Consider the following 22,904-nt stretch of genomic DNA (forward strand, 5'->3'; position numbering starts at 1 on the left):
TTCCAACTACAGACGGATTTGATCCTTCAGTCCCTTCCTGAGTCTTTTGGGAATTTTGTGACAAATTTCCATATGACTCAACAGGAATGCACCTTAGCTGGTTTACTCAACATGATGGTTATTGCCCAAAAGAATATGCCGAGCAATAAAGGAAAAGAGGTAGCTTTGATTGCATCTTTTTCTACTGGAAAGTCCAACAAGAAGAAGGGCAATAAGAAAAAGAAACCTCAGATTCCTAGACCTTATAAGAAAATAGCTAAACAGAAAGGTAAGACTAAAGCTGATGGAGGCAAAGGAAAGTGTTTCCACTGCCAGAAGGATAGGCACTGGAAAAGGAACTGCTCAGAGTATCTTACTTCTCTGAAGGACAAGAAGGATAGACCTTTGGAAAGTATGTCCATATCTTGTTATTTAGATTCTGATGATACTCATAGTTCATCTACATCTTGGGTTTTAGATACTGGTGCCAGTTCTCACATTTCTAATGATATGCAGGAACTAGCAAATAGTAGCAGCTTGCATTCTCAAGATGTTAGAGTCCGAATTGGCAATGGCTCAACTGTTGAAGCTTTAGCCATAGGATGTAAATCTTTTCACATGTTTGGACATGTTTTGTGTTTGGATAAAATTTTATATGTACCTGATGCTTTTAAGAACATCATTTCTATATCTAGTTTGACTAAAAATGGCTATGAATTTCAGTTCACAGATGATGTTTGCAATATTTATTTTGGAAATAAATATGTTGGTTCGGGTTATATGAATGATGGTCTTTATTATTTGGATAATAATGACAAACACAAAATGAATGCAAGTGATCTAAATGAATGCAATGCCATAGTGAAAAATCAACTAAATTTTAAAATATATTTGGCACTTAAGGTTATGTCATGTTACAGAAGATAGGATTGCAAAACTGGAGAAAATGGGGATTCTATCCTCATTGGGCTCTGAGCCTACTCCAACTTGTGAATCTTGCCTTCAGGGCAAAATGACTAGATCACCCTTTGTTGGACAAGGGCTAAGAGCTGAAAATATTTTGGAGCTAATACATAGTGATGTATGTGGTCCATTTAAAGAAATGGCTAGAAGGGGCTTTCATTATTTTATTACCTTTTCTGATGATAAATCAAGGTTTGGGTATTTGTATTTGATGAAATACAAACATGAATCCTTTGAAAAGTTCAAATAATTTAAATCTGAAGTAGAAAATCAAACAGGAAAGAGTATTAAAGCTCTTTGATCAGATCGTGGAGGTGAATATTTGAGTACTGAATTTGATGAATACTTGAGAGAGCACGGCATTGTTTCCCAGCTGACTCCTCCAGAAATGCCACAACTAAATGGTGTATCAGAAAGGAGAAATCGTACCTTATTGGATATGGTACGTAGTATGATGAACTATACTGATATGCCAATCTCCTTTTGGGGATTTGCATTAGAATCAGCTTTGTATATTCTGAATACGATTCCATCAAAATCAATTTCTTCCACACCTTATGAGACATGGCATGGAAGAAAGCCAAGTCTTAAGCATGTTAAGATTTGGGGTTGTCCAGCTTATGTCAAAAAGCTGAACACTGATAAATTGGAAACCAGATCAGAAAAAGGTCGATTTGTTGGACATCCAAAAGATAGTTTTGGATTTTATTTTTATTTTCCTACTTCACAAAAGGTTGAAATAAGTAGAGATGCCAGATTTCTTGAACAACAGTTTGTTCAAGAAGGTGGCAAAGGAAGGCAAATAGAGTTGGAATTGGAGAATTCTGACCAACCAACAGATCAGATGGATATAGATCCACCTAGTCAACCTACATCCATTGATGAAACATCTACAGCCATTCCTCATAGAACAACCAGGGTATCTCACCCACTAGTGAGGTATGGTTTCCTTCATGAAGAAGAACAAGAGTTGTCTACTCATGAAGAATTAGATCATGGAGATGATCCACTTACCTATGAAGAAGCTATATTAGATGTAGACTCTTCAAAATGGATTGATGCTATGAAATCTGAAATTGATTCCATGTATAAGAATCAAGTTTGGGATCTTGTTGACCCACCTGAAGGTATTGTACCTATAGGGAACAAATGGGTTTTCAAGAAGAAAATTGGTTCTGATGGAAAGGTATAGACCTATAAGGCAAGGCTAGTAGCGAAAGGGTTTCGCCAAAGGCAAGGAATCGACTATGAGGAGACTTTCTTGCCTGTTGCCATGCTTAAATCAATTAGGATTCTATTAGCAAAAGCTGCATACTATGATTATGAGATTTGGCAAATGGATGTCAAAACAGCTTTTCTCAATGGATACATTTAAGAAAACATTTTCATGGAACAACCTAGGGGTTTTGAATCCCAAGATGGTTCTAAGGTATGCAAGCTAAAGCGATCCATTTATGGGTTGAAACAAGTTTCGAGGAGTTGGAACATCCGTTTTGATGAAGCCATTAAATCCTTTGGTTTTATCAAAAATGAGGACGAGCCATATGTATATAAGAAGGTTAGTGACAGTGCTATCACTTTCCTTATCATATATGTGGATGACATACTGTTGATGGGTAATGATACAGGTATGTTGACAACTATAAAGATATGATTGTCAAATACATTCTTCATGAAAGACTTAGGGGAGGCAACCTATATTCTTGAGATTCGCTTCTATAGAGATAGAGTGAAAAGAATAATTGGTTTATCCCAAAGTCTATACTTTGAAAAGGTGTTAAAGAGGTTTAACATGCTTGATTCCAAGAGAGGATTGTTGCCAGTGAGACATGGTATCCATCTTTCTAAAGAGATGTCTCCAAAGACACCTGAAGAAAGAGATAAAATAGCTAGGATTCCATATGCTTCGGCTATTTGAAGTTTAATGTATGTAATGTTGTGTACTAGGCTGGATATTGCATATGTTGTTAGTTTGACTAGCAGGTATCAATCCAATCCAGGTTTGGAACACTGGATAGCTATCAAAAATATCCTTAAGTACTTGAGAAGAACTAAGGATTAATTTTTCATCTATGGAGGTGGAGACTTGCAATTTGATGGTTGTACTGATTCTGAATTCCAATCAGATATCGATGATAGAAAATCTACATCTGGATATGTGTTCATTTGTAATGGAGGTGCAGTCAGTTGGAAGAGTTACAAACAGAGCATGACTGCAGATTCCACTACAGAGGCTGAGTATATTGCTGTATTAGATGCTGCAAAGGAAGCTGTTTGGATAAAGAAGTTCGTGACAGAACTTGCAGTAGTTCTTTCCATTGAGTCAGCAGTTCCTCTACAGTATGACAACAATGGAGTAGTCATATAAGTTAAGGAACCAAGGTCTCACCAAAAATCCAAACACATAGAAAGGCGCTACCACATTATCAGAGAAATAGTTGGGCGAGGCGATGTAGCCATGCAGAAAATAGCATCAGCTGAAAATCCAGCTGATCCATTCACTAAGCCTATGTCATAGACTCAGCTAGACCGATATCTTCAGAAGATAGGTATAAGATATTGTAATGAATGGCTCTAGTGCTTATGGGAAATTGTTAGTAGTATGCCCTAGAACATATCATTTAGTATGTATCTTGTACATATTTTTATTAATAAAAGACTTTTCCACTTTTCCATTTACATAATATATTTATATATAATAAAAATGGTCCATTGATATTTTGTTAGAAATATTATTCTTAAGTTGTTAAGAATATGAGTGACATTATTTCCAGCACAAAGTATCATAAATAGGTTCACAATCGAGGATACTTCATAATAAGGACATGACTTATCCAGAAAGATTGTATTCATGTTTGTTCCCAAGTTATTTATATGAGATATAAATAAGATGGAATGGTGAGTCTCATGCCATATGACAAACATGATAGGTACTTATAAATGATAAGTAGGCCGAACCAGTGACACTTATGACAAGCACATGGAGTTTACTCTTGTCAATGTTTTGTCATAAATCATATCAGTGCATATAATCTTTAGACCTGAGATAGCACAGTTATATTGTATATAGGTAGTTTGAGTTTGATACTGCTTTCATACTTGTACTGTGTATGGGTATATGGGCATGTGTTGGCTCCTACTAGTTATATGTGGAGGTAGGTGTTGATCAAGATGGAATCTGTTCCTCTAAGTAAATAGAGATACAATCTTATGTTCGTTTAATTGTTCTTGATGTTTCAAGTTCCTGGCCAGGACAGATAGATTTAATCACAAAAAAGTTTCTGATGAGAAAATCTTTTTAATCAAGAACTGGAATTAAAAGAGAACATAATATTCATAGCAAATGGGGTTTGACATAAACCATGACTCTAGCTTGAGTTGGGATTTTGTAAGAGAGAGATTCTAGTACATGGTAACATATAATTATAGGTTCATTTAAGGTAAACCTTATTACTAATTGGGTGTCGATGGCATGCTATGCTAGGTGTTAACCATGGTCTATGAGGTGCATAAAATGATTTAGAGAAATCACTTATGGTAAGAAAGAGTTCTCATGATATTAAGAGTTGATATCATGTCTCATTGCCAATTAGTGATGAGCCTAGTAAGTCACACACATACACAAGTAGTCACCTAATTAAATATGATTTAATTAATTAATTAAAGAGTTTAATTGATTAATTAAATAGGTTTGATTTGCAATTAGATTGCAAAATCCCTAGCATGACTTGAAACCAAATCCAGATTATTGGATGTATAGTATAAGTTAAATTTATATTTAAAGCGTTTAAATATGAATTTAATTAATGAGAAATTAATTAATAGAGATTAATTAATTAATTTATATTTGATAAAAATTGATTAGAAGAAGAGAAATAATTATTTTGGGTTAAGAACTCAAAATTAAGACACAGGGGCATTTTGGTCATTTCGCAGTATGACATGTGGCACCATGAGATGTGACACATGGCATTACACATAAGCTTGCAAAATGTCTTTTAATCATGCAACATGATTAAAATTAATATTAAATATAGGTTTGACACTTGGCACAATGTGATTGGGTCAATTAAACCTAGAGCTAATCAAAGGGTGACATGTGGCAAGGGTTTAATGTGTTAACCTAGCTATATAAGTGTTGTTATGAGAAAATTGTGACACCCCTTACCCGACTACTGTGTAGCCGAGTAAGTTATGCCACTCAGTGTGCCGGAGCACTCTATTTTATCTTAATTCATTTTTATCATAGTTTTGAAAATAACTTGTAAAATATAATTCATTTATTGAAATTGAAATTTATTTGAGGTTCCGAAAATTTTATAGAAAATCCGGCGGAGTACCGGCTAAAAATGGAGAAAACAGTTCTTCGGAACCTGTGAAAAACACTTCCTATGATCATATTCAATCAATCCTAACTCCAATTATCAACAAAGTCTCAGAATAATTTCATCAATTTCATTTATTTCTCAATCATTCATCTCATGGTACTCATATACAATTCACATTTTGTATCACATCAAGTTACAGCAATTTCTTAACGATTCCTCTATTTGTCATTTCACATCATCATTAGACTCAAATCATAAATAAATTCTCACATGTGATTTATAATCACAAATTACAAGTACTTACATTAATACAAAATTATATTACATTTGTTCAAATACATATGATAAAATAAGAGTTTAATTACCAAATTTACAAAAATCTCAAAATACAAAATGGGACCTAGTGTCCTACCAATGCACTGTAGTCTGTGAGGTGACACGGACGCTATGCAGAACTGTGAATGGCCTTACCCAATCTGTGGTCTACCGGGCCCTCTATCCAAATCTTCAGTACCTACGCGTTGCAAAAGCGACGCGCTAAGCATAAAGCTTAGTGGTGCCAATAATACAAGAAAATATAATATGCAAATAAAAATAATAATTTCCTTGCTATTGTGTTCATAAGAATTGACTAATTACTAACTTATTGTTTAGTCGAAGGCTAATCATGTTTTATGATATTAACTTCTTCATGCATTTCATTAATTATTTTCTTCATGATCTTGAGCTTCTTTGTATTTTTGTAATCATTCCTGATACTTAATTTTCGTATTTTCTTTAATAATCAGTGCAACCACAGTTATACTTTTCCATGCCCAAGTAACCTATACTAGATGACTGGACTGGATAACGGGTCGTTGGCACTGGACACCGCGGTGCCTCAGGCCGTCATACTATGGGACGCAGAACGTTAACCATGTATGCAGTCAGTATGGCTAAAAAGCCATGATATCACATAATCGGCATAAAAGCCATGAATACGGGCATAAAGCCATGAATACGGGCATAAAGCCATGAATACAGGCATAAAGCCTTTCGCAGTACTGCTAAAACAATACCCTATTGGCATGCTAAACTATCCAAACCAATCTTGTTAGGTATACTAGGGCATTTGATACTTTAAAATTCTTCAATCTTTGAATTTCAACTTTTGGTGTCACTATTCATTTCATAGGTCAACAAGAAAGTTGACTTTTGCATAGAAAGTAGTTACATTGACTTTGGCACTTCAAACATACCACATTTTTCATTTAAAACTTGTTGGAAGTGATCACCATTACCATTTCTAGGTTTAAACCAAGGGAAACAAAATTTTCAGTTTTTGAAGCTTAATTTTACTATTCCATTAAGCATCACATTATGGGAATTTGATGAAATGGTAAACATGAATGTTGTTCCTTATTTGGTGTAGTTGTATTTCTTTTTTTGAATAACTCGATTTGGAGTTTTGTAGCTCAAGTTATGGCCAAAATAAGTTTCTGCTCACGTGCAATCGCTCATGCTGAGATTTTTGGGTTCTGGCAGATTTTGATCCAACTTTGGTCAGTAATTTGATCAAGTTAAGTTCATAATTTGGTCTAACTTTCTTCATATGAAATGTTTTACTATGCCTTAAGTTTCCATAGGTTCAAGAATCGCCTAAATCCGAGTTTTATAGAGAGAGTTATAGTCCTCCAAACATTACTGTTCAAATGTAAATCTGCAGAGTTGCAGGTTTGATAACTCAACTTTGTCCAATAATTTGAATGGGTTAATGGCATAATTTGGGGTGATGTTCTTCATGAAGGTTGTTTTTCTATATCCTATCTTGTTGCTGTAAAAAGTTTAGGTCAATTGACCATATCTATAGTGAGTTATGGCCAAATAAACAGTTACTGTTCATTTGGTCATTTCTGCAGGTGCTGGTTGCAGGGTATCCGGATTGGGGCCAAGTTTTGGTCCTCTTGCTTTGGTCTTTTGGGCATGGTTTCTTCAGAAAAAATGTGCCATTATAAGCCTAGTTTCATGTCCAATTGGCCAATCACCAATTGAACCCACACAGCCAAAGATATGGCAGTCCAAGTGGGCTGGAATCATAGCCTCCCTACTGGTTACCCTAGGCAGCCTACCAATTCAGTTTGCATCCCTCTAATGCACTTCAAATTATGGTCAACTTACCTCAAATGGCCACTAATTGACCCTTATAATGTTCTTTCACAATTTCATAAGCTAAATCCAAGTTTCACACCTCAAAACCCTAATTTCCATTATAAATTTTCACAACATACCTTAATTAATCACTTTCCATATATATATATATATATATATATATATATATATATATATATATATATATATATATATATATATATTTTAAACATACTCTCTAGTTCACTCTAAGTCCATCAAGACACTCAATCATGTTCCTTCTTTAGGGCTGCTGAAAATCATGGTGGACATACACATAACTTTTATTCATTTAAGTTACAAATTCATACTTGTTTCAAGTCTCTAGCATGGGATTAAAGAGTTTTAAGTATATATGTGCACTAACCTCTTGTAGGGCAGAATTTTCCCAAGTTAATCTTCACTTTCTTTCCCTTTCTAGGCTGCCAAACACTTCCCAAGAGGTAGAGACAAGTTTTTAGTGAAGGGACTTAGGGTTTTGGGGTGAGGAAAGCATGGAAATTGAAGCTTTAGAAAGTTTGTTAATGGAGGAGTGAGGGAGGAGGTGAAAAACGTTTTTGAAGGAGAAGAAGGGCTGCTGTTTGCTTTTTAATTCTTTGGTCTCTTTTGACTCTTTTTATTAGTTAATTTGATGGTTACTTAATTGTGATTGGTGGACAATTTTAAATGACCTCATAATATGTCATAATTGGCATTTTATTGTATTTTCTTTTCTCTTCTTCTCTACTCACTTTCAATTAATTTTTTATCAATATTAATTCATATTTTATATCATAATAATTATTTACTTAACTGGACAAGTTGGCCAAAAATCGTCTCTGAAGGCGAAATGACCAAAATGCCCTCCGTTTAGCTTAACGGGTCAAAATTGTCTGTACCGATTGAAAAATTTTTCTAAATATTTTCTTGGCATTCTAATGCCATAGGAACCTCAATGACCCTTCTCTGGAGTCCCAAAAATTATTTTATAATTTTCCCCCCAGGTCTAGGGCTCCTAGTTGCGAGAACCGCAACTTCCTACTAGGTTACCCATCGCTTGGGCACCGGCTCATTTGACTTAGTTGTATTTTATTTCTAAAATTTTTACTAAATTTTTCTTATTAATATTTGAGTTAATTATGGTTCCTGACTTTAGTTTAAATATTTTTCCGGATGGTCTAGCTGTCCGGACCGACACCGGTCACCGGAACAGTAGAATGTACGGAGTGCTACCGGGAGGGTGTTACAACTCTTCCCCTCTAATTTAAATTTCGTCCTCGAAATTTACCTGACTTAAGTAATCGGGGAGTTGCTACCTCCTTGTTTCTTCACCTCCTTGCATCGCCTCATCAGTGTCTGGGTTTGGCTCTTCCTGAGCTTCCATAGCATATACTTGTGGTGCCACCCTGCCTTCGGGCTTTTCAACTGTCTCAGAAACAATCTTCTGTGAAATGTCAGCCGTTTCTGCTCTACCCGATCTTTTACCCCTTTGAACTATAGGGGAAGGTTTATCAACTTGTACCGGAGCTATTGAACCACTCCTCTGAGGGCAATCTCTTATGAAATGATCCGTAGCCCCACACTTGAAACACTCCCCAGTTAACAGTCGACACTCCCCTCTGTGTCTTCTACCACAATGCATACATTCAGGCACTGGGGTTGATCCCCTTGTTATTGCGCCCAGAGAACTAGCTATAGATATTCCAATCTGGCCTCTGTGGCCCTGTGTCTGATCTTGTGAACCAGAACCCTTAAACTTCTTACTATCAGTCAGTATACTTGACTGTCCTGGTCCAAATTCCCTCTTACGCTGCCTATCTTTCCTATTTTGTTCATTTATTCTCACTTTCTCCTTAGTCTCAATCCTATCCTCAAACAGTTATGTACTCATCCTTTTTCATCTTAAATATAGTCTCCTTCTTATTTCCATTCGCTATCTCATTGTCTCTTTACTCTCTTATTCCATACCCTAACCTAACATAAACAGGAAATACAGATCTGCAATAGTGTCACCTCGACTCTTATGAATGCCATGCATGATATGCAGTCTATCTAGGTCCAGAAACGCCTAAACCGCGCTCTGATACCACTAAATGTGACACCCCTTACCCGACTACAATGTAGCCGAGCAAGTTATGCCACTCAGTGTGCCGGAGCACTCTATTTTATCTTAATTCATTTTTATCATAGTTTTGAAAATAACTTGTAAAATATAATTCATTTATTGAAACTTGAAATTCAAAATTTGAAATTAGAAATGCATCTAGTGACTTTAAATTGCAATTGGCAATTAATACTAGCAAATGTAAAACTCAAAATGTGGGATCTTGGTGTAATAAGAATTAATATATCCATTAAGTATAAAAAGGTCAACATTTTGGTTGACTAGTAAGGTGAATAGTAATCAAAATGATTAGTAAATTAAGATGAAGACCTAGAACCAATTCTAAGCTTAAATGCTTAGAATTGTATGACAAATATGGACTATGCATCCTAGTCAAAATTGTTAAAAAGAAATTTAGGCCATAAATTTGAAATCCATGAAATATTTATGGATTACTTGAAACATGAAAAATAAGTCACCTAATTGATGTGATCAATATGAATAACATAATGAATGGACAAATAAACCGTATTAATGTATGAATGAGACATTAGTTCTCATTATTGTAAAGAGGAGAAGTATTTTGAGTACAATGGTATAAAAGGATAATTGATGTGAATTGTGATCATATAAATGATCAAATGAATGTATGAATTATGATTGAAATTTATCATGAAATAATAAAGTCATAAAGCACAATATATTAATATTTTAAAATATTAAATGCTCTAGTATACCTAACAAGATTGGTTTGGATAGTTTGGCATGCCAATAGGGTATTGTTTTAGCAGTACTGCGAAAGGCTTTATGCCTGTATTCATGGCTTTTATGCCCGTATTCATGGCTTTTATGGCCGTATTCATGGCTTTTATGCCGATTATGTGATATCATGGCTTTTTAGCCATACTGACTGCATACGTGGTTGACGTTCTGCGTCCCATGGTATGACAGCCCGAGGCACCGCGGTGTCCAGTGCCAACGACCCGTTATCCAGTCCAGTCGTCTAGTATAGGTTACTTGGGCAGTCAATTAAAGTATTATTCAATTCAGGCAGCTAAGTTAAGTTAAGTATAATGAAAATCCAGTACAATTAAATTAAGTATTGAATGAATAAGCAAAAGAAACATAACAAAAATATAAATTGCAGAACCGTACAGACTTGAAATACAATACAGATAGAATAAATTATATACCTGCTAGTATTACTAAAAAGTTATAAACTAAGCACTTCCAAAGAGGAACAAACTAGTAAATAAGATCGTTGAAACTAGAAATACCATACCAAATTAAATTGATTCTTGAGTATCTGAATTATCATTTATTTCTTTCTTTACTTGTATATATTATTTCTGGTTATATTATTGCACCACTAAGCAGAAATGCTTAGCGCGATGGAATTGCTTCCTCGCGCAGGTACTAAAGGAAAAACCAGTAGACTGTCGACTGAGATTTTTGGAGTCCAGATCTGTAGAAGTGTCAGAAGAGTTCAAGATTGTCACCTCTTCAGCAATGCATGTAGATAGGGCTCATTTTATACATGTTATGTATATTGTTCATTCCTAGCACATTGTAAATTATTTGTATATCTTGTACAAAATAAACTCATGTAATTAACCTATGAATTATGGAAGCTATTCAAAGTAAGTATTTTAGTATGTGAATTGAATTTGAGTTATAATGAGATTATACTTGTGAATATTGAGATATTGAAAATCTAATGAGATTTCTGAGAAATCTGGATACTGTATTGAGATACATTATGTTTGAAAATTTTTGAGACTATTAAGTTTGAGAAATTGAGTATATATTGAAATTGTCTTTGGCAGGTTCAGAAGAACTGTTAGTCCAAATTACAGCCGACACTTTGTCGGATTATCGTTAAAATTTTTGAAATTTCCAATTTAGTTAGATTTTGATAAAAGTAAAAATAGCCTAAATCTTCAATAAAGTTTTTGAATAAATAAATCAAGAACTGTAATGAAATCAGATAAAATAGAGTGCTCCGGCACACTGAGTGGCATAACTTGCTCGGCTACACTGTAGTCGGGTAAGGGGTGTCACAAAAATAAAATACAACCAGTAGCCACACTCCTTTGTCACGCCATTTTGAAGCTCTCCCTCTCTTCCTCTTCATCTCTCATGAATTCAAAGAGATTAGCCATCAATCTCTTGAATTAAAAATACTAGAAATTGTTTCTAGTGTCCTGTTTACATATCTAATCTCTTAAAAGGCAGAACTTGAATTTCTAATTAATAGAAAAAGCTTTAGAAGCTGTCCAAGGGCTGCCATAGGTGTTCTTGGTGTGGACAAGCTAGAGGGACAACATCTGGTGTCCTAAAGATGCATCTCCAAGGCGCAAATACACTGCAGTGCATCAAGAGGTTAGTGTGTTTGTTCTCAATTTAATCTAATGTTCTAAAATTAATCTGATTAATTTTAAAATCTTAAATGGCAAATACAGATCCAAAAACATATTAAAAGAGTTTTAATATGTTGTTTATCATTGAAATCAAATAGATAAAAATAAATCTTGCATGATGCATGTGACCCTAGGTGAAAATTTTGAATTCAATGGCATAAACTTATGTTTTTCATACTTCCGTTCCTTGAACACTACCAATTCATCCATTCCTTTCATCAATTCAACATCAATTCATAACCAAAGCATACCAAATGGTCCTTATTAGACCTTATAAACATCAATTGCATAATATACTACTAAAGCCCTAATTTCCAAAACCCTAGTTTTTTCATCTTCCAAATCCATGCAATTTCATACAACTCACTACTCCAATCATATATATATATATAACTTCATGCAAGCTAGAATTCATCATTAATTCAATCAAAACCCATCAAACCCTAGCATCTCTCAAGCTGGCCGAAATTCACTCTCAAGGTTCATGCATGATTTTCATCTTTCCTTAAGTTATTTTCTCCATATTCAAGCTCAATTCAACACATATGTAAGTAGTTTAAGCTTATAGGACTCTTACCTTTAATAGAGCTTTTCACTCTTCCTAATTTCTTTAATATTTCTTGATTTCTCCACTCCTAATCTCTTTATCAAGGTCGAATTTAAGTTTTCCTTGAGGGGAGCTATGGGATTTATGGTGAAAATTCAAGGTTTCAAGCTTTAAAAATGGATAAAAATAGAGATAAGAGAGAGGAAGAGGGTGCCGGCTGGTTTTGGGAAGAAGATGATATTTTTTTTACTTTTAATTTATGTCTCATCTCTTATATATCTATCCCAAAATTAATTAATTTAAATTATAATTTTTTATTGTGTCATGCTTGTATTATGCTTATGTCATAATTCAATTTAAAATTGAAAATTTCATTTCTTTCTTTTTTTTTCCATACACATTTCTATATTTTTAATCCTTTTTCAATATTTTAATCTCATACAATTTAATGGATATTTAGGTCAAAAGTCACCTCTTAAAGTGAATTGATCGAAATACCCCTCATTGGGTTATAGTGTATCTTTTTTCGTAATGCCCGATGAGTCCTTTGATTCTTATTCCCTTATTTATACTTATTCTCTTCTCCTTTCTATGATTTTCTCATTCTCAATAATTTCCCAATTAACACCAATTAAGGATGTCATGGGTTCCCATACAAATTTAGGATAGCAACTGAGTTTGTAGCCGCTTCCCGGGTCGATCACCAATCCTCAGCACTCTAGACTCATTTAACCTATTTATGCTTTATTTCTCTTATTTTAATTCAACCTCATTTGATCTTTATCAATTTTTTTTGTGGCTCTTCTATGTGAATTAAGTATAGTGCTAGACATTTTTGTCATCTGGACAGACACTAGTCACCGGAACAGTAGAATGTACAGGACTACTTAGTATGAGGGTGTTACATTTTATTTCTGTTTCAATTACCTTCTGACACTCCGGTGCAAAATGCCTTTTATTTTGCTAGATTGGTTTGGCTTCTGGATTGGCATTCATCATGTGGGTTATTGTTTGCTGGTTTTACAACCCCGCAAGAGCATAGATCGCAAACAAGAAATAAAGTAGTGAGTATAGTATTATCCCATGAGGAATTTAATTAGTAAATACCAAACTACACAGTGATTTTGGCTGTCTAGGCTATCAAATATAGATGAAGAATGAGTTAAACCTAGTTCGGATGTTGAAAGTAAATGTTGAATTAAACTATTTATAAAAGCAATTCCAAAATTATGATTTCACATTGCAGCCTTACTATGGATTTTAATCTTGTCTATTCATCAGATTGAGAATAGTTGATTTGATGGAAATTAATCCTAGGATATCCTGAGTCCTCTCTCAAGGTACTCAAGGTGTATTTTCATTAACCTAAACCCTACTTTCGTGGTGATTAAATTAATTAAAATCCTTTAAGATCTGTGATTAATTTTGGAACTCCACAAAGGTCATCAGCCTATCTCTAGATCAAATTTCCTAGGTTCAAGATCTCGATTTTCTAATATTAATCTTCACCTTTCAGTCCTTTAATTAATATCTGCAATCAATATAAAGTGGGTACCAACACATAGCATACATTAAGATCACAAGAAATTGAATCAAAGAACAAAATTCAAATCCAATAAGTAAAACTCAATATTTATCCATAATAACAATTGCAAGTGCTACTCTTCTAACTCCAGAGTAAAGGAATTACTCACTCATGGTGATTTTAACAAACATAGAGAAAATAAAATAAAAGAACATAAATAGTCTACTTAAAGAAATGGAACAAAAGAACCGAAGAGGAATGACTGCAGTCTTGATCTTTGTGGAACTTCAGCTGAGGATTTTCCTTCTGTGCTGATGTTCTACTCTTGAAGACGGCTGCGGAGAAATGCAAGTATGAAAAAGTGAAAACCCTTCTGAAAACTCTCCAAAAAGCTCTACAAAAAGGTTGAACTAAAAGCTCCTCTGTTGTTATTTTCTGCTTCTATTTATAATAGCTGGTCTAGGGTTAGGTCTTTAGAATCCCAAAAGCATTAGGAGTCCGTTTGGAGTGTGTAAACAAGTGCTGATATTCGGATCAAGAAACTGGCTACCGCATGATACATGGCCGGTGTTATTAGTAGTATACCCTATAGCATATCATTTACTATGTATCTTGTACATATTTTATTAATAAAAGGCAATTTCACTTTTCTGTTTACATAATGTATTTATGTGTAATAGAAAAGGTCCATTGATATTTTGTTAGAAATTCTATTCTTAAGTTGTTAAGAATATGAGTGATAGTATTTCTAGCATAAAGTATCATAAATTAGTTCACAATCAAGGATACTTCACAATAAAGACATGACTTATCCAGAAAGATTGTAATCATGTTTATTCCCAAGGTATTTATATGAGATATAAATAAGATGGAATGATGAGTCTCATGCCATAAAACAAACATGATAGGCACTTATACATGATAAGTAGGCCGAACCAGTGGCGCATATGATAAGCACATAGAGTTTACTCTTGTTAATGCATTATCATATATCATATCTGTGCGTATAATCTTTAGACTTGAGGTAACACAATCATCTTATATATAGGTGGTTTGAGTTTTATACTGCTTTCATACTTGTACTATGTATGGGTATATGGGCATGTGTTGGCTCCTACTAGTTATATATGGAGGTAGGTGTTGATCAAGATGGAATCTGTTACCCTAAGTAAATAGGGATAAAGTCCTATGTTCATTTAATTATTCTTGATGTTTCAAGTTCTTGGCTAGGACAGGCAGATTTAGTCAGAAAAGAGTTTCTGATAAGAAAATCTAATTAATCAAGAACTATAATTAAAAGAGAACTTAATATTTATGACAAATGGGATTTGATATAAACTATGACTCCAGCTCGAATTGGGATTTTGTAACAGAGAGATTCTAGTGCATGGTAACATATGATTATAGGTTCATTCAAAGGTATTCCTTGTTACTGATTGGGTGGCCGTGGCATGCTATCCTAGGTGTCAACCATGGTCTATGAGTTGCCTAAAATGATTTAGAGAAATCATTTATGATAAGAAAGAGTTCTAATGATATTAAGAGTTAATATCATATCTCATTGCCAATTAGTAATGAGCCTAGTAAGTCACACACATACACAAGTTAATCACCAAGTTAAATGTGATTTAATTGATTAATTAAAGAGTTTAATTGATTAATTAAATAGGTTTGGTTTGTAATACGATTGCAAAGTACCTAGCATGGCTTGAAACCAAATCTAGGTTATTGGATGTATAGTACTACAAGTTAAATTTATATTTAAAGTGTTTAAATATGAATTTAATTATGAGAAATTAATTAATAGAGATTAATTAATTAATTTATATTTGATATAAATTGATTAAAAGAGGAGAAATAATGATTTTGGGTTGAGAACTCAAAATTAAAATATAAGGGTAATTTGGTCATTTCACAAGGTGATATGTGGCACCATGAGATGGTGATATGTGGCACCATGAGATGGTGACACATGGCACCATATAAGCTTGCCATTTGTCTTCCAATCATGTAAGATGATCAAAGTCAAGATTAAGTTTAGCTTTGACACTTGGCTTAATGTGATTAAGTCAATTAAAATTAAGATGCAATGTGGTGATGACATGTGGCAAGGGTTTTAAGTGATGACCTAATTATAAAAGGAAAAAGAAAGAAAAATAAAACTCATTCTTTTTCTTTGTCTATAGGTGCCACCACCTTTAGCTCCCTCTCCTCTCTTCATCTTTTCTCATCAATTCAAAGAGAAATCAATTCCAAATAAATATTAAAAGTGTTTTAATATGCAATTGAGCATTGAGATTAATTAGGCACATAATGGATGTTGCATGATGCATGAAACCCTAGAAGAAATTTTTGAAATTCAATGCTCTAATCTAACAATTTACATGCTTCCGTTCCTTCAATTGGTATCAAAGCTACTATATTTGCCATTTAGATTGCTTAATATCTTATTTAATTGTGTGATTTGATCAAAAATTGATTGATTCATTGCTGGTTGGACCAACAAAGGTGGCGGCATGATGAGGTGCACCAATGGTGCGCATGGTTTGGTCCCTTCAACCATCTGCATGGTTTTGGGATTGATGTATGGGCTTGGTTCTGAGGCCCATAATTAGGCTCATACTTAATTAAATTGTTTAATTAAGAATTTTAATCACACAATTAAATTTTGATTCAATTGTTTGAATGAGATTCAAATCTAAATTTTTTAACTTGTTTGAATGAGATTCAAATATGTATTTTTAAATTTCATTGAATGATATTCAAATCTGAATTTTTAAATTTGTTTGAATGAGATTCAAATATGAATTTTTTAGTTGAATATGAGATATTCAATTTAATTTTAGTATGTATGTCTTATTTAATTGTTAAATGGTAATATGCATGATGGATGATCATGGACAATAAAAGACCAAAGTGATTGGATTTATTTCTTTTATTTTTCTTTGGGTTGTAAATTAATTAATTTATTTTGGTGGCATATATTATAAGTGTTATAATAATTTTGGGTTGTAATTTCATTTATTTGAGGACTTTAAAGCCCATGTTATTGTAAATTTGCCTTAGTATGCCAAGGATTACAATGTAATTGGATTGCAAGAAGATCAAGGAGGTCAAGTGTCACACCCTACCCCTCTGTAAGGCATAACATGATCCCGTAGTATACCTAATGAATTACCAACTCCGTCTACTGATAACCCATTAAATACACTACAAGGGATTTTCAAAACTTTTTTTACTTCTTTTACAATGGTGAGCACTATTTACAGGTGTTAAAACCTTTTTGAACTGAAGTGATAGAATTGACACATTTGAATTATTTGGAATTTCTGTAAAAATTTTGGCAGAGTGCCCTCTGTATTTTGGAAAAAACAGTTCTTCAGAAAACCTGTAAAAAGCACTTCAATATGTATTTGCAAATCCCAACTCCAACATATTTCTCAACACAACATTTTTCTCAACTCAAATCTGCAGTCATTTTTCAAAGACTGAGATACAAGAAATATAATACAAAACTATTCAAGTAAATGAAATCTCAAATTTATATTTACAATAATTTACATTTAATTACATACCAAAATATTTTACAAGAGTTTCTATACAGCTGCTCAAATAATTTACATACATATTATTACATGCATACATCAAAACCTATGTACATGGGTATACCTATGATATACCTGGAGCTGATCTGAATATATCTTCAAGGAAATTTACTTACTGCTCTATGCTCTTCTTACCTGCGACAGCATACAAAGCTATCGCTGAGTGGTGAACTCAGTGGTGCACAACTATAATTTAAAACATAGTACAATATACATTGACAAAATTTACAGTAAATAATTTGGAAATCTGAACACTCATCAATTTCCAAAACTCAAAATATTCATTGCCAATAATGTAAATCATTTGTATAAATGACTTTGATCACAAAATTCAATTTATCAAATCATAACTATCCATTTAAGTAATTCCAACAAAATCAATTATACATAAACCATAATTGAAATCACAATTCCTTACCATTCAAAAGCCATTCTGTATCTCAAAAATCATTTTGTATCTCAAAAACTATGTTGTATCTCAAAAATCAATCTTTATCTCACTAATATGCAAGACTAATCCGAAAGGGCCATATTCGATGTGATTCTAACTCCCTATGGTTGGGGAGGTCGAATCAGATTCTAACTCCTTATGGTCGGGGAGGTCGAATCATCGTGCACAGTACCATCACAATAATGAATCTTCCGCAAGGGCCATAACGATAAAATAAACTTAGATCTAACCTCAAATCAGAGGAAAATCTAAGCCTGTGCACGTACCATGGTAATCAAAACACAACTAACTCCATTGTCTTCTCAACAAATGAGAGAGATGGGTAATAACCTAGTCAAGCATCTATAGTGAGATATAAAATAAAATTACAATCCATTTAGTGAGCATAAATCACAATATAATTCGATTCAAAGTCAATTCTAATATCCAATAATTTTTATGCTCATCACAATTCAAATCATAAATTTGCATTTTTCCATGAAAATTACCATCACAATTCAAAACATGTTCTATCACAATTTTCCAAAACATATTTTGTTCAATCCATAACAATGCTTAATACTTGTGGAAATACCATTTCACAAAGCTAAAATCATACATACTATAGCAATTTCAATAATAATTGAATTAAATCCAATGCCTGTTAAACATAGTTCATAAGAAAATATGTCATTTAATCATATAAAATATTCAGAACAAAATCAGTTAAAAACTAGTTGTGCACAAACACAACTTAAAACAATAACATACAATTAATCATATGAAATATTATTCAGAGCAAAATCAGTTGAAAACTAGTTGTGCACAAACCTCTGATAATTGTCTCTGTCCGACTCAGTGTTTCCTTCCCTTTTCCTGAGTCTTTGGTAACTGAGAAACACAATTTGAAGTGTTTCAGTACTAAATTAAACTGTCTCTAACGATAATGTTCGATAAGTAATTCACTGAAGGCTATTATTTGCTCAATTACCTAATATACCGACCCTCGATGCGTTTAAGGTAAATTAGGTTTTGGTGTCCTTAATATGTCACATTTGATAGGGTTTTAGGGTTGGTACGTTTTACCAAACTCATTTCCTTGTTTAGTGCATTTTCTTGCAATTTGCTGGATTCCGGGATACTAGTTTGACCTAACCGGACGACCTAGTTTCCTCGGTTTTCGGGTTTCGGTCAAAACTAAAAACTTGTAGATCTATGTCTTACTGCACGCGGGGCAAAATTTTAGGTCAATCCGAGTTAAGTAGACCAAGTTATGGTCATTATACTATTGCTGGTCAATTAATATCAAATTAGGTCAATTTTAGGTCAATTTGGTCAACTTTGGTTCGGCCAGTTTTTGGACCCGAACTTGTGCAGGCTTTTTGACTTGCTTATGGTCATTTATGGGCTTTGGTGTCTTCATAAGACATGTAGGTATGGGGCTTAACTATTCATGGTTAAAATTTCAGGTCAATTGGACCTGTTTTGAGTGAGTTATGGCCTGAACACTCACTGCTGCCCAATTGGTCATTTTTCAGGTCCTAATTGCACCTAATCCGAATTGGTCATTTTCTTTGGTCACCTTGCAAGTAGAATTTTGGTATGTTTTCTCAATGAAAGTTGGCACATTTTGTGCCTAGTTCCACCTCCAATTGGTCTCATACCAATTGAGGTTACACATTTAAACTTATTGGCTAAAATGTACACTGCCCTTGGTTACTTTGCTTAACACACATCAATTACACTCATTTACCTTTCAATATGTTTACTTCCCTACCAAATCTGTTTTGGTATATTACCAAAACTATATATTACTTTACATTAACATCACTTTGGGCAGATTACAATTATCCTCAACATACCAAATATAACTCTAATTCCCAAAGTTCAAATACCATTACACATACACATAAACATCACTAGTTTTTACATACACTTTACACAACAATTTCATACTCATATCCTTCAATCCTTAATGCCACAATTCTGCCCATATCTTCATGAACACATACACTTATCCAAGAGTTTCAAGGCTGCCGAAATTGTCCTTCAACACCAAAGTGTCCTACAATTCATTAAATCCCATTCCAAGTGCAAAATTCACCATATAAATATGAAGTAATTCACTAGGTTATTAAATCATCATGATCAACACCATTTCTCATCAAATATATGCACAATTAGTTCATCAACTACATGACTCCATGGCTGTCCAAAATGAACACAACAATAACTCTTCAAACTCAAAAATTTTCTTCACAAATCCAACACCCATAACATGTACACAAAACTTAACAAAGCTATCTTCAAAAATATGAACTTACCTTATGTTTGGAGCCTGTTAAACCTTGCTTAAACTTCTCAAATTTAGTATCAAACTCTTCCTTGTGATGAGTAGACAAAGTTTCATGAAGGAACCTAAGTGAATGGAGTTGAAATGGAGGGAGAGGTTGAAGCTCAAAGAAAAACGGCAATGGAGTCTTCCTTTTCCTTCAATTCGGCATGGATGAGAAACTTAGAGAAAATGAGTTTTGCAGATTGTTTATTTGATGTACACCTGCCCCTTTGTGTTTATTTTATTCCTTAGTGGTCCACTCATTTAAATTATATCATAAAATAAGCTTAAATGTGTTATTTACACATTTTTCACCCCACTTTTGGCTATTTGTATTAGGTACCCCTCTTTTAATTTTTCATTTCATTTTCTAAGTGTAATATTATTTATTTTTAATGGAAATTTAGGTCAAAAGACAATTCGGGGTGTCAAATGACCATAATGCCTCTGTTCGGGTTACGTTCCCAATTTTTCGGTAACACCGGGTTTTGTCCGTTTTTCGATTTCTCACTTTTCTTTGTACTAATTATTTAATTTTTCTTTGATCTTTCTAATGAGATTTATTCTCCAACAAGGGTCTATTTAAGTCCTAAAAATGTTTTCCAGGGTTCCCCGCAGTCCAGGGCTAGTCAACGGTCCACGCCGTGACTTCCCGGTGCGGTCACCCATCGTTAGGTTTCCCGGCTCGTTTAACTTTATCACATTTCTTTGCTATTATTTTTCCTTTGTTTTCCTTGTATTTTCTTTTCTTGTATTTCATTATTTTATGTCTCCTCCCTCATATTGAAGTGTAGTTCTAGGCATCCTAGCTGTCCGCATAACACCAGTCACCGAACAATAACGCACTACCGAACTTAGGGGTGTTACAATTCTCCCCCCCTTAAATAAATTTCGTCTCGAAATTTTACCTGGCATTAGTCTCTGAATAGCTGTGGGTGTTGTCTCCTCATATCCTCTTCACGTTCCCAAGTAGCTCCCTGGCCTGAATGATGGTTCCACAGCACTTTAACCAGGTGTATCTGTTTGTTCCTCAGCTACTTCACCTCATATGCCAGAATTTTTATGGGTTCTTCCTCATATGAGAGGTCTGGATTTACTTCAATCTCTTCAACTGACAGTACATGAGATGGGTCTGATCTGTACCTCCTTAACATGGACACATGGAAGACACTGTGTATCCTTGCTAGCTCTGGAGGTAATACCAACCGATATGCCAGAGGACCCACTCTTTCCAGAACTTCATATGGTCCAATGAAACGAGGACTCAGTTTTCCCTTTCTGCCAAATCTCATAATCCTCTTCCAAGGAGAAACTTTGAGGAATACCTTATCACCCACTGCGTACTCAATATCTCTTCTCTTCAGATCAACATAGGACTTCTGACGATCTGATGCAGCCTTGAGTCTATCTCTGATCAATCTGATCTTTTCCTCTATCTGCCGAACAATTTCTGGCCCAATCATCTTCCTTTCACCAACTTCATACCAACATAAGGAAGTTCTGCACTTTCTGCCATACAAAGCTTCATATGGAGGCATCCCAATACTTGATTGGTAGCTGTTGTTATAAGCAAACTCAATCAAAGGCAAGTGTATATCCCAACTACCTTCAAATTCAATCACACAAGCCCGTAACATATCCTCCAATATCTGAATAACCCTCTCGATCGCCATCCGTCTGCATGGGTGGAATGTCTTTGAAGTTCAATCTAGTTCCTAGGGCTCTCTGAAGACTACCCTGGAATCTAGAAGTGAACCTAGGATCCCCGCTGATACAATTGATACCGCACTCCATGCAATTTTACAATCTCATATATGTACAATCGCCAATCTTTCTGTGCTATAGTCCATCCGATGGCAAAAGTGAGCAGACTTGGTTAGTCTCACAATTATAACCTATACTACATCATGACTATTCTGTGTCCTCAGAAATCTCATCACAAAATCCATAGTTATCTGTTCCCTTACAATGTTTCATAGGGTGCCACTTGTATGCTAGCTTGACACTTATTAATGTATACAAATTCTGTTAGTGGGATGTATCTGTCCCATCTCCTCTCGGATTCAATGACACAAGTTCTCGATATATTCTTGAGGGCTTATCACATTTTACAGGTTATTTTTATCATTTCATTTCATTATTTATAGGAACTCAATGAGTTTCCAAATTTACCTGAATTACTCGTTTCAATTGTCCATCTGTCTGAGGATGATACGTTGTACTGATATCTCTAAACTTATAGCAATTACTGTGGTACTGGTAGTTCACATTATTGTAACCGAGTTACTGACTCCAGCTACCTTACAAGTGTAGTCTTTCGACAGGCTAGTTCTGAAGTTTTAAATTTCTGACTAAAATTTTCACATTTATTTCCAGTAATAGTATTCTATTCGGGTGCAACTGTATCAATTTATAGATTACTTACAAATATTCTTAATTTATTATACCACGAGGAAGCACGTAGCTCTACACAATAATCCCGTGTCGGTACTGTAATCTGCAGCTTACAATACAAACATCGAG

Source organism: Hevea brasiliensis, chromosome 13 (assembly GCF_030052815.1).
Source record: "Hevea brasiliensis isolate MT/VB/25A 57/8 chromosome 13, ASM3005281v1, whole genome shotgun sequence".
Taxonomy (NCBI): Eukaryota; Viridiplantae; Streptophyta; class Magnoliopsida; order Malpighiales; family Euphorbiaceae; genus Hevea; species Hevea brasiliensis.